Genomic DNA, 17,158 nt, shown 5'->3' with positions numbered 1-17,158 from the left:
CTGTTTTTGTTTGTGTACTTCATAAATCTTACTTTGGGACCCATTTGGGCTGAGCCTTCTCTTTTATCTTCCCTTTTTTTTCTGTCTCTCTCTCTCTTTTTTCTTTTTCCTTTCTTTTTTCTCTCTTTTGGGTGGGGAATCCGGATTGCTCAGAAGCCTTCCAGGGTGCACCTTGACTGCACCACAGTTGATACATCCAGCTGCATCCATTCAGTCATCTCTCACCAAAATGACTAGGAGGAAGAATGCCAAACAGAAGAAAAATACAGAAGATGGGCCTTCTACAATAGAGCTAATGGCTATCGACATAGACAATATGTTGGAAAGGGAAACCAGGCTAACAATTATCCAGGCAATAGCTAGGTTGGAGAAAGCCATGGATGATCAAATGGAATTGATTAGGGCAGAACTGAAAGCGACCAAAGATGATGTTCAAAATGCTCTCAATGGGTTCCAATCTAATCTAAATTCTCTCAAAGCTAGGATAACTGAGACAGAAGATAGAATTAGTGATCTGGAGGACAAACAGATAGAGAGAAAGGATCAGGAGGAAGCCTGGAACAAACAGCTTAGAAGCCACAAAAACAGAATCAGGGAAATAAATGATGCCATGAAACATTCCAATGTCCGAATTATTGGAATCCCTGAAGGGGAGGAGAAAGAAAGAAGTCTAGAAGATATAGTGGAACAAGTTGTCCATGAAGATTTTCCCAATCTCACGAATGGAACCAGCGTTCATGTACTAGAGGCAGAATGGTTTCCCCACAAGATTATAGATTCTCGAAAGTCCTCGAGACATATAATAGTAAGAAAGAAGAATTATAATTCTAGGCAGGCCCTCTAGAAAGCAGCTAGGACAAAGAAGCTCCTTACGTACAGAGGAAAGCCCATCAAGCTCCTTACGTACAGAGGAAAGCCCAACAGAATAATGTCAGACCTGTCCACAGAGACCTGGCAAGCCAGAAAGGGCTGGCAAGATATATCCAGGGCACTAAATGAGAACAACATGCAGCCAAGAATACTTTATCCAGCAAGACTGACATTCAAAATGGATGGAGAGATAAAGAGTTTCCAAGACCGGCAAGGCTTATAACACCTATGCAACCACCAAGCCGACACTGCAAAAAATATTAAGGGGGGATCTATAAAAGATAAAAAATCCTAAAAAATCATTGAACAGAAATACAGAGACAATCTACAGAAAGAAAGAATTCAAAGGTAACACAATGTCAATAGAAACATATCTATCAATAATAACTCTCAATGTGAATGGCCTAAATACACCCATAAAATGACATAAGGTTGCAGATTGGATAAAATGACAGGACCCATCCATATGTTGTCTACAAGAGACCCATTCTGAACCTAAAGATACACCCAGACTGAAAGTGAAGGGATGGAGAAGCATCTTTTATGCCAGTGGGCCTTAAAAGAAGGCTGGGGCACCGATTCTCATATCAGATAAATGAGATTTTAAACTAAAGACTGTAGTCAGAGATACCAAAGGACGCTACTTAATTCTTAAAGGGACTATCCAGCAAGATGATCTAACAATTGTAAATATCTATGCCCCCAATATGGGAGCAGCCAATTACATAGAAAACTATTAATCAAGATTAAGAGTCATATTGATATGAATACATTAATAGAAGGAGATCTTAACACACCTCTCTCAGAAATAGATCATCGACGGAAAATCAATAAAGAAACAAGAGCATTGAATGACACATTGGACAAGATGGACCTCATAGATATACACAAAACATTCCACGCTAAAACAACAGAATACACATTCTTCTCAAGTGCACATGGAACCTTCTCCAGAATAGAACACATATTGGGTCACAAATCAGGACTCAACCGATAACAAAAGACTGAGATTATTCCCTGCATATTCTCAGATCACAATGCTTTGAAACTGGAGCTCAATCACAAGGAAAAGTTTGGAAGGAACTCAAATACCTGGAAGCTAAAGACCACCTTGCTTAAGAATGCTTGGATCAACCAGGAGATCAAAGAAGAACTTAAACAATTCATGGAAACCAATGAGAATGAAGACACTTCGGTCCAAAACCTATGCCAGCAAAGGCGGCTCTAAGAGGGAAATACATAGCCATTCAAGCCTCTCTCAAAAAAATTGAAAAATCCAGAATACACCAGCTGTCTCTACACCTTAAAGAACTGGAGAATCAACAACAAATCAAACCAACTCCACACATAAGAAGGGAAATAATCAAGATTAGAGCAGAGATCAAAGAGGTAGAAACCAGAGATACAGTAGACTGTATCAATGAAACTAGAAGCTGGTTTTTTGAAAGAATCAATAAGATAGATAAACCATCAGTCACACTAATCCAAAAGAAAAGAGAGAAAGCCCAAATTCATAAAATTATGAATGAAAAGGGAGAGATCACAACTAGCACCAAGGAAGTAGAAACAATCCTCAGAAGTTATTATCAACAATTATATGCCAATAAGCTAAGCAACCTAGATGAAATGGATGCATTCCTGGAAAACTATAAACTCCCAAAATTGAACCAGGAAGAAATTGACAACCTGAATAGACTGATATCTAGTAACGAGATTGAAGCAGTGATCAAAAACCTCCCAAAAAACAAGAGCCCAGGACCTGATGGATTCCCTGGGGAATTCTACCAAACCCTCAAAGAAGAAATAATACCTATTCTCCTGAAGCTGTTTCAAAAAATTGAAGCAGAAGGAAAACTTCCAGACTCTTTTTATGAAGCCAGCATTACTCTGATCCCCACACCAGGCAAAGACCCCACCAAAAAGGAGAATTTCAGACCAATATCACTGATGAATATGGATTCAAAGATTCTCAACAAGATAGTAGCAAACAGGATCCAACAGCACATTAAAAAGATTATCCACCATGACCAGGTGGGATTCATCCCTGGGTTACAAGGATGGTTCAACATTTGCAAATCAATCAATGTGATAGAACAAATCAATAAGAGAAGAGAAGAGAACCACATGGTCCTCTCAATTGATACAGAAAAAGTATTTGGCAAAATCCAGCATCTTTCATGATTAAAACAATTCAAAGTATAAAGATAGAGGGAACATTCCTGAACTTCATAAAATCTATCTATGAAAGACCCACAGCAAATATCCTCAATGGGACAAAGCTCACAGCCTTCCCTTTGAGATCAGGAACACGACAAGGATGCCCACTCTCACCACTCTTGTTCAATATAGTATTAGAAGTCCTAGCAACAGCAATCAGACAACAAGGAGAAATAAAAGGTATCCAAATTGGCCATGAAGAAGTCAAACTCTCTCTCTTCGCAGATGACATGATACTTTGTATGGGAAACCCAAACAACTCCACCCCCAAACTACTAAAACTCATACAGCAATTCAGTAAGGTGGCAAGACACAAATTCAATGTACATAAATCAGTTGCTTTCTTATACACTAACAATGAAAATACAGAAAGGGAAATTAGAGAATCAATTCCATTTACTATAGCACCAAGAAACATAAGATACCTGGAATAAACCTAACCAAGGAGGTAAAGGATCTGTACTTGAGGAACTACAGAACACTCATGAAAGAAATTGAAGAGGACACAAAAAGATGACAGACCATATCAGGATCTCGGATCAGAAGAATAAACATTGTTAAAATGTCTATACTGCCGGGGCACCTGGGTGGCTCAGTGGTTTAAACCTCTGCCTTCAGCTCAGGTCATGATCCCGGGGTCCTGAGATCGAGCCCTGCATCAGGCTCTCAGCGCAGCAGGGAGCCTGTTTCCCTTCCTCTCTCTCTGCCTGCCTCTCTGCCTGCTTGTGATCTCTCTCTGTCAAATAAATAAATAAAAATCTTTTTTAAAAAATGTCTATACTGCCTAGAGCAATCTATACTTTTAATGCCATTCTGATCAAAATTCCACCAGTATTTTTCAAAGAGCTGGAGCAAATAATTCTAAAATTTGAATGGAATCAGGAGAGACCCCGAATTGCTAGGAAATGTTGAAAAACAAAAATAAAACTGGGGGCATCACATTACCTGATTTCAAGCTTTACTACAAAGCTGTGATCACCAAGACAGCATGGTACTGGCATAAAAACAGACACATAGACCATTGGAACAGAGTAGAGAGCCCAGATATGGACCCTCAACTCTACAGTCAAATAATCTTCGACAAAACAGGAAAAAATATACAGTGGAAAAAAGACAGTCTCTTCAATAAATGGTGCTGGGAAAACTGGACAGCTATATGTAGAAGAATGAAACTTGACCATTCTCTTACAACGTACACAAAGATAAACTCGAAATGGAAAAAAAGACCTCAACATGAGAAAGGAATCCATCAGAATCCTAGAGGAGAACATAAGCAGTAATCTCTTCAATATCAGCCACAGCAACTTCTTTCAAGATATGTCTCCAAAGGCTAAGGAAACAAAAGCAAAAATGAACTTTTGGGACTTCATCAAGATCAAAAGCTCCTGCACAGCAAAGGAAACAGTCAACAAAACAAAGAGGCAACCCACGGAATGAGAGACGATATTTGCAAATGACAGTACAGACAAAAGGATATCCAGGATCTATAAAGAACTCCTCAAACTCAACACACACAAAACAGACAATCATATAAAAAAAATTGGCAGAAGATATGAATAGACACTTCTCCAATGAAGACATACAAATGGCTATCAGACACATGAAAAAATGTTCATCATCACTAGCCATCAGGGAGATTCAAATTAAAAACACATTGAGATACCACTTTACTCCAGTTAGAATGGCCAAAATTAGCAAGACAGGAAACAACATGTGTTGGAGAGGATGTGGAGAAAGGGGAACCCTCTTACACTGTTGGTGGGAATGCAAGTTGGTGCAGCCACTTTGGAAAATAGTGTGGAGATTCCTCAAGAAATTAAAAATAGAGCTTCTCTATGACCCTGCAATTGCACTACTGGGTATTTACCCCAAAGGTACAGATGTAGTGAATAGAAGGGCCATCTGTACCCCAATGTTTATAGCAGCAATGGCCATGGTCGCCAAACTGTGGAAAGAACCAAGATGCCCTCCAATGGACGAATGTTTAAGGAAGATGTGATCCATATACACTATGGAGTATTATGCCTCCATCAGAAAGGATAAATGCCCAACTTTTGTAGCAATGTGGTCAGGACTAGAAGAGATTATGCTGAGTGAAATAAGTCAAGCAGAAAGAGTCAATTATCATATGATTTCACTTATTTGTGGAGCATAACAAATAGCATGGAGGACAAGGGGGTATGGAGAGGAGAAGGGAGTTGAGGGAATTTGGAATGGGAGGTGAACCTTGAGAGACTATGGACTCTGAAAAACAATCTGAGGGTTTTGAATGGGCAGGGGGTGGGAGGTTGGGGGAACCAGGTGTTGGGTATTGAATAGGGCATGGATTGCATGGAGCAGTGGGTGTGGTGCAGAAACAATGAATACTGTTACACTGAAAAGAAATTTAAAAATTTTTTAAAAAAGAAATATAATGTGTGTTCAGGGAACACACCATGAGTAGGGCCCAGACCAAGGACAAGCCTGACTCTTACTGTCAGGTGTGGGACACCAGGGTTGATGCTCACAGGGACACAGACAGGGAAGTGAGACACACACTCCTTCCCTGTCTGTCTCACACTCTCTTCCAGCCTCAGGAAGCCTATAAGTGGAGCAGTGAGCAGATAAGACAATGGTACCCACACATATGATCCCCAGGGTTCCCTCTCCTTTACCCTCCAGGCAGGTTCTGTACAGGGAGGTTGAATTGAGGGCCTGACAGGACTAGGCTGCCCTGCTTGTCTGTGTGTGTATGACTCAGGGACAGAGGGTCTGGGTAGATGGAAAGACAGAGATTTTCATTTCCATATAGTGGTCACTGGGCTATACTTTTGCCTAATTGCCCAGGATTTAAACCCAGAAATTCCCGCTCAGCTGAGCTCCTGAAAACCTGGTCCATGACAGCTGAGATTCTGAGTGGAGCACAAAAGGGCAGTGGACACTATGTGGTCACCTACATCCCCTCTTCTGAGATCACTCACCCACCTACCCCTGTGGTAGGAGGCCCTAAAGGCTTACAAGGGAGCTCATCACAAGGAAGAGCTGTCCTTCAACAATCTGCCTCCCCATGTTTCTGCTTCTTTTCAGAGAGTTTCAAATGAATGATGGCCTTAGTACAGGATCCCACAAGCTTGCCCAGGTTCAGATGTCCTGAAAAGTCCCAGATTTATAGCTCCCTACAGGAGGGAGACCTCACCTGATATCTCACTGTGTGTCCTCCTTCTGCCCAGTCTGACCTCCCCAGATACTTCCAGATTTCCTGCACATGCACTTCTCCTTCTCAGAATCTGCTCCAGGAACCCAGGACACTGACAAGAGTCCTGAAACAGTGAGCACCTCACCTGGGAAATTCGGGTCCCCTCTCTCTGCACCAGTGTCCCCAGGGTCTCCAAACAGGGTCTTCAGGGTCCTAAGGTGGTCAAAGTGTCCCCACAAAGCTGGGGTTCCTCAATTAATCACCAATGTGCTTGTCCAATCCCCAGACAGATCAGATTGTTCCTTCTATTTGTGTACACTGTAAGAAGATCCAGATACACTAGGTATCCTGAGTTCTGACGGATAGTTGAAAAGTCACACCCATCTTGATGGTGAAATGGGGATGATGGGGCAGTTGCTGCTGTCAACACAGTGGCCAGAAGAAACACAAACACGGGGGTGAGACAAACAATGGGTCCTTCTTTACTTCCACCCCATATCTGTACAGGAATCTCCAATTATCCCCACCCTTCCCAGACATATGGACACACAAAAATTCTGTGAAACACAGCTCAGCCTGTCAACAGTGATACATAATAAGACACCACAGTCCCCCCTTGTCCACCTGAAATCTAACAAGTTCCCCATTAACCTAAACGCCAAGTAAAGAGAATGTGGGCAGCCATGTTTCCATCTAACATGATAAAACTCACCAGGAAACAATTACAAACATGCTCACCCTTTCCTCACAAGAGGATATAAAATACATTTTTGTCTCCTAATGATCTTTATTTTTTGTCCCAACTGATTTCATATGCTACAACTTCAATATTGAGATATAGCATTCACTATTGGTAACAACTCTATGTTAGAAGATAATGGAATGAAACATGAAAACAAAACAGAAACTTATGATGAATATATATATGGAAACATATTCATGTCAACATAAAGAAGACACATGCTACTTTTATCTGGCTCATTTATGCCACTATAGTGTGGTGTCTATAATTACCTTCTTCACTGCTTACTCCATATTCCCCTTCCCTCAGCAAATACCTGAGCTTATCCTGATCCTCACCAGTTATGACCACCAAACCTTCATTCTGGAAGATGGGTCCATTATCTGACCTTGCTACATTGGGTTGTGGTGAATTGGTGACTGTAATCACAGTCCTGGGGAATGCTAGGGGATCTCCTAAATCCCCATGTTCCTGCTTACCCCGATTGTCTTGCAGACACACAAATGTCCATGACAGTCATCATGAAACACCACAGCCAGTAGTACCCTTACTTTGAATCCCTGCCAGGCAGAGTCAGAAGGACCCATGACACACTCTTCACAACCAGAGCAGAGCAGTCACACCCCATCCCTCCTGCCCTGGTCAGGCTCTGCTCAAAAGATCCCAGGGTTGAATCCAGCACACGTGAGCTCCACTCCTGGACTCACCTCATTGTCCTCTGTTTTCTTGAGAAACTAGCCGCTCTGGATAGTCACACTTCACCTACTGTGAAATGGGGAAATTTCTACTGATGTGAGAACCACTATTTATCAAATTAATGTCATAAAACATTGAAGAGTTTAACTTATTAGGCAAATGCAGTGGGTCTCAGTGAGTTACCCTTGGTGTTGAACTCTCCGTCTGCCTCTCTGGGCACACAAGGAAAAGTTTTCAGCTTTTCTGTAACCTGCATCACATGCAATTTTACCCAAGTCCAAATTAGCAGATTCCCAATTGCACCAAACCACAAACAGAGTAGTTTAAAATCCTCCCACACCAATCTCCATGGGATGTGAGTTGTAATAAAACTAATTGTAGCAAAAATAGAAGTAATTAGAGTAAATTTTTGCCCATTCAACTGAACTTAGCACCAGAAGCATCACCTGTCACTCTGATGATGCAACTACATGGACAGAGATGCAGGAAGCATCGGTCCTGATTCCTAAATACACAGGAACCTGGTGGCTGTGGGACATCACACAGGATTGTCTGGACACTGACCCTTTTCAAATGCACTACACTGTAGCCTGCACTCTCCTATCTTAAACAAGACAGTGGACTATCCAGGGCATTACAACCCTAGGACAAGTACAGGAATTGCACCTGCCCTGCCTTCTGCACCTTGTATGTGACCTTCTGTGCTGGGCCAAGGACGGCAGAGGGAAGGTGGAAGCCTAGAAACCCTGGTCCACACCCTTTCTCAGGTTATGAGTGCTGTGGGGTGATCCACAGGAGGGAAGCTCCAGGTCTGAGTCCTTCTCCACCAGCACTGTGCAGCAGAGCTGCATCAGGAGCAGCAGGACAGAGGCTGGGGCTGCCAAGGGGAGAGACTCACAGAGACACCAGGCCTGGGGGTCAGCGGGTTGTCTGTGGTTCAGTCCTCAGAGGCTTTCAGGATGATTCATCCTGACTCTGCAGGCTCAAGGACCATGCTCTCAGGGTCAGACACACCTTGTCACCCAGGGCACTGACAAGAGTCCTGAAACAATGAGCACCTCACCTGGGAAATTCAGGTACCCTCTCTCTCTACCAGTATTCCCAGGGACTGACTCCTCCGTGATGGGCACAACCAGACACCTTATGATTCACACTCTGCCTCTCCTTCCCCAACTCCAACCCAACTCAGACCTGGGGCTGCAGCTCCTTTTTTCAGACCATCTCAGGGGGCAGGAGGCAGAGAACTTGGGGTCCCTGGTCTCTGGAAGAAGAATCAACTGCCTCCTTGTGAGACTGTCTCCAGAGTGACGTGACTTTCATGGCTGCAGGGACCATGGCTCAGGCCCTAGAGCTTACAGCATATGGGAACATGTGATTGTGTGGATCCTCACAAAATCACAAACCATGAAGTTGTTTCTCATATATTTTCATATGTTCCCATGAAACATTGCTGAAAAATTTTAAAGAAATAAAATGACTGACAATGCCAATTGCAGGTCTGCTGTCGGATGGTGACTGTCATAGAGACAACAGCACCATGTGTAAATAGACTAGAAATCCTGATGAATGTGCAGCAACAGGTGGTTGTTTAACAGGTAAGCACCCACTTTTGTAAGTGATGAACAAACCTCAGAATGACAGTTTCCCATTCTGACGACATGCCAAGGATGGGATCATAGTGTTTGTGGGGGATACAGAGGGGACATGAAGCAGCAGGAGTAAGGTAAGGAAGCCACAGGACCACCTTTCCATGAATCAGGTGTTGTCTGCATGTCCCAGAGGAACCAGGTCAGCCCCATGGCCAGGCTCCTTCGAGGCCCTGAGCCAGCCCCAGACAGACCCCAGTCATATGGGATCCCAGCAGGATTATTGGGTTATAGGACAGACTCTGTGCTGTCTGGGGTACTTGAGGCAGTCCTCAGGGGAGGAGAATCAGACACTCTAGGAGAGGAAAGCACCTGGCTGAGGCCCGTCTCCTGCTGCTGTGATCACAGAGAATAAAGCAACTGGAAGGAGTCCAGCCATGCTGCTGCTGTGGGGAAATCAGACTTCTTATGGGTGACTACATTAGTCTGCTAGGGCTGGGAGTAAAGAGCCACACTAACTGGGGGGAAGGAGCTGAGAACAGAAATGTATTGTCTCACGGTTCTGGAAGTCAGCAGTCTGAGACCAAGGCACCGGCAGATTGCTTGTTGATTTGTAGCCTGTGAAAGAGAATTTGTTTCATCTTCTCTCTTATAGCACCTGGGGGTTCTCTGGCAATTTTTGGCATTCCTGGTCTTATAGATTCCTTCCCTAACTTCATAGGGTGACCTCCCCTGTCAGAATGTGTCTCCAAATTTTTGCTCTCATAAGGACACCAGTCCAATTGGAATAGGGACCAGCCTACTCCAGTGCAACCTCATCTGAATTTAAGGAATTATGTCTGCAATAATCCTATACTGAAATCCGGGCCCAGTGAGAGATGCTGGAGGTGAGGACACAAACATACATTTGGACATACACAATTTGGACATACAATGACATACATACACAATTCAACCCACAAGTGTCCCTGACATGGTTGGGCACTCCCTGCCCTTGGGGGATTCTGCAGGCAGCATGGGTACCACAAAGCTCTCAGGTGGGGCATAACTAACAAACCCAGAAAGACCCCTGACTGCCTCCTAACTGACCCATCTGTATGTCTGGGCATCCAGGCCCTATTCTTGCCCTCTGATTATCACCACAGTGAGCAAATGTTGGACTTCTGGTCTCTATATTCTCCCATGTAGGTCAGAAGTGAGACAAGAACTCATCATCATCAGGAGGTAGGGTACAGTGCCTGCTGCCTGCCTGATGGAGTTCCCCCAGGACACCAAGAGGATCTGCTTCTCCTCCAGATGCATGTGTAGGGCCTTCTGAGCCCATCTCAGCTCTGCTGTGAACATGACATGTCTAGAGCCTGTTTAATACCCATTGTGCTTCTCTGACTCCTAGAGGGATCAGTGTGAGGAGCCCCAGTCTCTCTGCCTGAGCCTCTCTTCCCTCAGTGCCACCAGCCCCAACCCTGAGGTCCATCAGTCCTCCCCTACCCACCCAGGCCTCTGTGCTACCCTCTGTGGTCGGGTCAGAAGACACACACTGACTGGCAACCTATGTAGTTCAGGTTTGTAGTATCTGCAGAATTAGGTTCTCCCTCCCAGAACAAGGACATCACAGGTAGGACCAACTCTAATGTGACAATGGGGATGACATGACACATATCACAAGGTCTAAAGAAGCAGGAAGTAGTTCTGCTCTAGTTCTGCTGGGACATCCCATAATGTCTCTGTTGGAGAACCAGGACGATGTCCCTGGGCCCATAACCCAGTGAGCAGGATGGCAGCCTGAGAGGGTGTGCCTCTTGTGACCTGTGCAAGGGGTAGTGCCTCTGAGGACCTGGGTGTGTGTGTGTGTGTGTGTGTGTGTGAGAGAGAGAGAGAGAGAGAGAGAGAGAGAGAGAGAGAGAGAGAGATTTTAGTGTTGCCAGGAAATTTTGCCCATATTCAATGGTCCAAACCCAAGATTTGTTAGGTTTCCATAATTTCCCTCCATCCTCTAAACTCCAGTGACTTTTCTTTACATCATGTTTAAGGATAAAGGATACTAAAAGGAGCAGGAGGAGTAAAGATTTATATGTGCTTACCACATATGAACCACGATCCAAGCACTTCCCATTTATTAAATTGTTTAATCATGAATACTCTACAAAAAAGCATTCTGATTATTACCCCAATTTACAGAAGCAGAAGCTGAGGCAGGTAGGATGTGTACCTTGCCTGAGGTCAAAGCTTAAAAGTGGCCAAACCAGCAGCAAACCAAGGTCTGCTGACCCCAAAATCCCTGGTCTTCATCACCAACCTATGGACTTTTGTGCTTTCAGGCTAAGACATGGACTCTTCTTAATGCTCAAGAAGGTTCTGTCTCCTTTTTCAAAAGCAAGTGACTGCTAGTGGGACTTTGCAGAGCAGCCCATCCAACAGAAATAAAATTCCAACCACATTCAGAATTTAAAATTTTCTAGTACCCACATTTTAAAAAAGAGAAGCAATGAGCAGAACTTGTTTTCATAGTACACTTTGTTTAGATCAATATCTTGAAAATATTATCACATCAATATGAATTACATATAAAAACATTTTTTACCTTATTTCTTATGCTATGTCTTTGAAATCTGCTGGGTCCTCCAGAATGACAACACTTTTCTATTGGGACTACCCACATTTGATGGTACACAGGTTTTCATGCCTTGTAGGAGCCATAGACAAAGCAGGTTAAAAGCATAAGATTTCCTTAGGGTAACGGTCTCTCCAGTATAGACTCACAGCCAGCAGGCTGTTTTTCTTTGGGAAACGCGGACGGCAACACCATGAAGATCTGAGCACTCTTCAGAACAGAACCTGGGAGGACATAGACTGGAATAAAGGAGAGAGGGTGATGACAAGAAGGTCTCAGTAGCCTTGGGATGAGGGGAGAGGGAGCATGGTGAGGGGCCGGTGCAGGGAGGGGACTGGAAGGGCAGATTCTGAGACATCTCCTGGATTGGAAACTTGACTGATTCATCACTGTCATGGCAAATGAGAAATGAGAAAATCATGTAATCTCTCAATGTTAGATTCTTCATTTAAAAGACTGGAGGAGGGGCGCCTGGGTGACTCAGTGATTTAAGCCTCTGCCTTCGGCTCAGGTCATGATCCCAGGGTCCTGGGATCGAGCCCCGCATCGGGCTCTCTGCTCGGCAGGGAGACTGCTTCCTCCTCTCTCTCTGCCTGCATCTCTGCCTACTTCTGATTTCTCTCTGTCAAATAAATAAATAAAAAAAATCTTTAAAAAAATAAAATTAAATTAAAAAATAAAAGACTGGAGGAAAACTGTGCCTTGGTTTTCATTGTGTCTCATTCAGTGAAACCTGTACACCCTCACAAAGGTTTAGCAACTACTGAGGCCTCAGAAGTAGTCATTTTGTTAAACTAGCAATACACATAGGGTGACATTCATCCCAGGGCACCCAGGGGAGCGCTGTGGGTCTTGTTTTCAGACCCCAGTATGTCCAAAGCCCCGGGTTGTGCTGAAGTGCAAAGGGTATGTCTGGTGCTCCCATTGATGATTCTTGTGTAAAATCAACTCTCTACTTTAGAAACCCACACCTGATCCTACTTCTGACCTCAGGAAATTACCAGAATGGGGCTCTTAAGCTCTGTGTGAGCTCAAACAAGAGCTCACACAGACCAATTGAAGAATGGAAAGTAGATTTGCATTTGATGCCCCTCCATCCTTGAGCTGCAAAAACAGAGGATAAGATGGGAGTTTGAAACTGAGTTCATGGACCTCTAGGAACTCATCCAGGGAGTTCCCAAACTTCAGGTTAAGGAAATCAGCTCCTTACTTGCGACTTGTAACTGTCCGTTGGGCCACACCACATCCTGATGAAGAGAGCGCTGGAAAGACTGACCCAGAATTGCACATACATCTTCCTTACACAAACTGCTCAACTTTAAACCAGAATTGCACATACATCTTCCTTACTCAAACTGCTCAACTTTAAATCAGGAATAACAGTGAACCTTGTGGTTCATCTCCCCTCAGTTCCCTGTCCGAAATCCTATCCTCTTGACCCGTATCTCTGTTAAAGTCCTCAATCTCAAACCTTTTAAATTCCTCCTGAAGCAGATGCCCCCTATCTATATCAGGATCTCCCTTCTATTGGGGCCAATTCCACATTAAATCCTGCTAAATCCCTCGGGCCTGCCTGGGCCTGCTTAGCCAGTGACTCCATGTTGCCTAGATAGCCATTTCATTGTCTAGGTAGCCATTTTGTTGTTACCACGTTGCCTAGGTAGCCTTTTTGTTGTTTAATAAATGCCTCAGCAGTTAGTGATATCAGTTCCGGGTAACCGTTGCTAAAACAAACACCTAAAATAAGGCCAGACAAGTAAAAGACATCCAATCAGCCAAAGCCACATACGTAGAGGTCTGAGGTTGTGCCTGTTGGGGTCCGTGATCAAAGGAACGAAACTAATACAAAGCGAAGGTCAAGGAAAGCTTTATTTCATGCCAAGCATCAAGAATCAAACTGACTGGTCAGGGCTGCCTCTTACGAAAAGGTGACGATGACGACCCCAGCAAGGCCACTCCCAATGTGGCCTCTCTGGAAAAGGCTGCTCCCCAGACAGGGCCACTTCCCGAACAGGGGCTGCTCTGGCGAGGCCGCTCCCCAGACGGGCTGCTCCGGCGAGTCCGCAGCTCATGGCAGCGGGGTCGCTGGCGGCTCTAACGGCTCTGACGGCTCTGACAGCTCTGATAACTCTGACGGCTCTTACAGCTCTTAAAAGAGCTCTGATGGCTTTTACAGCTCTTACAAGAGCTCTGACGGCTCTGATGGCTCTGACGACTCTCCTTCTCCTCCAACGACTCTTATACTCCTCCGACGACTCTTCTACTCCTCCCTCGATTCTTCTACTCCTCCCTCGATTCTTCTACTCCTCCGATGACTCTTCTACTCCTCCCCTGACCCTTCTACTCCTCCAATGACTCTTCTACTCCTCCCCAGCCTCAGCCTTGCAGACAAACCTTTATAGGGGTGGTTGAACCCCACCCACACACAGGTGGCCAATGGGATCTCACCTCAGTAAATATATGCGCACCCCTCTGATTGGATGTCTTCACCTGGCCTGACTCGCCCTTGTATCTAGGCTTTGCAAGTAAGTTCCTCTGGGAGGGGCAGGGTCAATCTAAGTTTATTGCATAGGGTCAATCTAAGTTCACTGCAACAAAATGGCTCCCTCTGGCCAACCAGGCCCTTACAGTGCCCTATAAAAACTAGCCTGTAAGACCAAAGGGGGTCGCTCTCTTTGGAGGCAGCCCTGCCCGGTCACTCTGACTTCTAATGCATGGCATAGAATAAAGCTTTTCATAACTTTAAAAAAAAGAAAAAAGATGGGAGTTTGAAGAACTCAGTCCCAGGAGCACAGCCCAAGAGAAGAGTTCTACGAAGTTCCTCTCCACCATGGACTAAGTTTCCTTCTACCTCCTGTCCTTTATTATCTCTACAGGTCAGGGTTCTGCCTCTTTGACATTTCCAAGTACAGTACCCAGGGAACACTGTCCAGTGTCCAGTTCATTCAGCATCATTCTTGTGTTTTGTGTTTCCAGGTTTCTGTGCTCTGCCTGTGCTGACTCAGCCTCCATCTGCATCTGCCTCCCTGGCAGCCTCAGTCAGTTCACCTGCACCCTGTTCAGGGGAGCACAGCAATTACTATGTTCGCTGGTATCAACAGGAACCAGGGAAGGCCCCTCGGTATTTGATGAAGGTTAATAGTGACGGAAGCCACAGCAAGGGGGACGGGATCCCCAGTCACTTCTCAGGATCCAGCTCTGGGGTTGACCACTATTTAACCATCTCCAACATCCAGTCTGAGGATGAGGCTGAGTATTACTGTGGTGAGAGCCACACAATCGATGGTCAATATGGTTAAGCCACAGTGATACACACAAAGGAAAATGAGGCTAAAACCTCCCACTCTGTCTCTTCTCTTCCCCATGGGGACTCAGCAGAGCTGCTGCATGCCCCTTTCTAGGGCCCTGAGACCTTTGACTCTCCCTGGAAATCCTGTCATCCTGCACAAAATCCCAAGACACCATTACAAAGAGACAGACACAGGGATGAACTTAGGTCTTTTTTTTTTTTTTTAAGATTTTATTTATTTACTTGACAGAGAGAGAGAGATCACAAGCAGGCAGAGAGGCAGGCAGAGAGAGGGGAGGAAGCAGGCTCCCCGCAGAGCAGAGAGCCCGATGCGGGGCTCGATCCCAGGACCCTGAGATCATGACCTGAGCCGAAGGCAGCGACTTAACCACTGAGCCACCCAGGCGCCCCAAACTTAGGTCTTTTTGAAAACAGAATATGCTCTTTAATTTGCCATACTGCTGGGAAAGACCAGATCAGTCCAGACAGGAAAATGACCTTGAGAGTGTAGCTGGTCTGAGATGACCCCATGCACCATCAGACCCTCTGCATCCATAACAGGTCTCTGCTCAGAGAATAGAGATCTCCAAGTTCTGCAGCTTACCAAGGAGGTTCATTGAGTGAATATCATCACTATAATTTCATCATGAAGCATAATAGGATGCTTGCCAGTGTTGAATGTTCAAAAGGAAACATTTGATCCATAAGGGAGGTATGCCACAGAGTCTTAAGCCCATGGTGGGTGCAGAGCTGGGGTCTACTAAGAAAGCAGAATACATGTTAGGATGTCTCTGCCAGGACCAACATGGAGCATGGCTTGGGTCTCTCCATCGGTACTCAATTCTCAATTTTTGGTGCCAAGAATGTGTCCTCGTGCTGCCTACAGAACTTTTCCAGGTTCTGCCAAGGAACACAACGACTGGTAAGACAGCGAGGCATGGTGAAGACAGTGCACCAAAGTGATAAATATATTGACTCCCCAGGCTCTCAACGCTGTGAGTACCCATCTCAAATGCATATAATGGAAGGGGTCCAGCTTACTTGACGTGTTGATTGCCTCCATAGGTTTTCTGGTATCTGAAAAGCAGCATCTTTCACACACACCCACGCTTCTGTGTTAAGGTTGAGCATCTGTATTGATTAAAGTAACCCTGGTCCCTGGGCATAGACCAGAGTTGGGAGGAAATGTGATGCTGGATCCTCGAAACTCTGGTCTGGTCCCCGTAGGAAGTGATGCAGCCCTGAGATGGAAAATCCAGGAGCTGCCCATAGCCTAGAAACTTCCACGAGGGTAGGAGGAGAGAAGGCGCCTACTTCTCTATGTGGAACTTTTTTTTTTTAATTTTTTTATTTTTTTCAGCATAACAGTATTCATTATTTTTGCACCACACCCAGTGCTCCATGCAATCCATGCCCTCTACAATACCCACCACCTGGTGCCCCCAACCTCCCACCCCCCACCCCTTCAAAATTCTCAGATCGTTTTCAGAGTCTATAGTCTCTCATGGTTCACCTCCCCTTCCAATTTCCCTCAACTCCCTTCTCCTCTCCATCTCCCCTTGTCCTCCATGCTATTTGTTATGCTCCACAAATAAGTGAAACCATATGATAATTGACTCTCTCTGCTTGACTTATTTCACTCAGCATAATCTCTTCCAGTCCCGTCCATGTTGCTACTAAACTTGGGTATTCATCCTTTTTTTTTTTTTTACAGCTTTATAAACATATATTTTTATCCCCAGGGGTATAGGTCTGTGAATCGCCAAGTTTACACACTTCACAGCACTCACCATAGCACATACCCTCCCCAATATCCATAACCCCACCCCCCCTCTCCCAACCCCCTCCCCCCATCAACCCTCAGTTTGTTTTGTGAGATTAAGAGTCACTTATGGTTTGTCTCCCTCCCAATCCCATCTTGTTTCATTTACTCTTCTCCTACCCCCTCAACCCCCCATGTTGCATCTCCTCT

General features: G+C 44.8%; 1 pseudogene and 1 gene segment (V, D, J or C); both read left to right on the top strand.

Moving 5' to 3' along the window:
- LOC125081768 (immunoglobulin lambda variable 3-9-like) overlaps positions 1 to 17,158 on the top strand; it is a 156,532-nt gene that overhangs the window by 114,462 nt on the left and 24,912 nt on the right.
- On the top strand, positions 14,728 to 15,196 carry LOC125082626 (immunoglobulin lambda variable 4-3-like; annotated as a pseudogene).

This window comes from Lutra lutra, chromosome 12, assembly GCF_902655055.1.
Source record: "Lutra lutra chromosome 12, mLutLut1.2, whole genome shotgun sequence".
In the NCBI taxonomy this organism is placed as follows: domain Eukaryota; kingdom Metazoa; phylum Chordata; class Mammalia; order Carnivora; family Mustelidae; genus Lutra; species Lutra lutra.
Note: the sequence above shows the minus strand (reverse complement) of the source record. Positions and strands in the feature narration are given on the sequence as shown.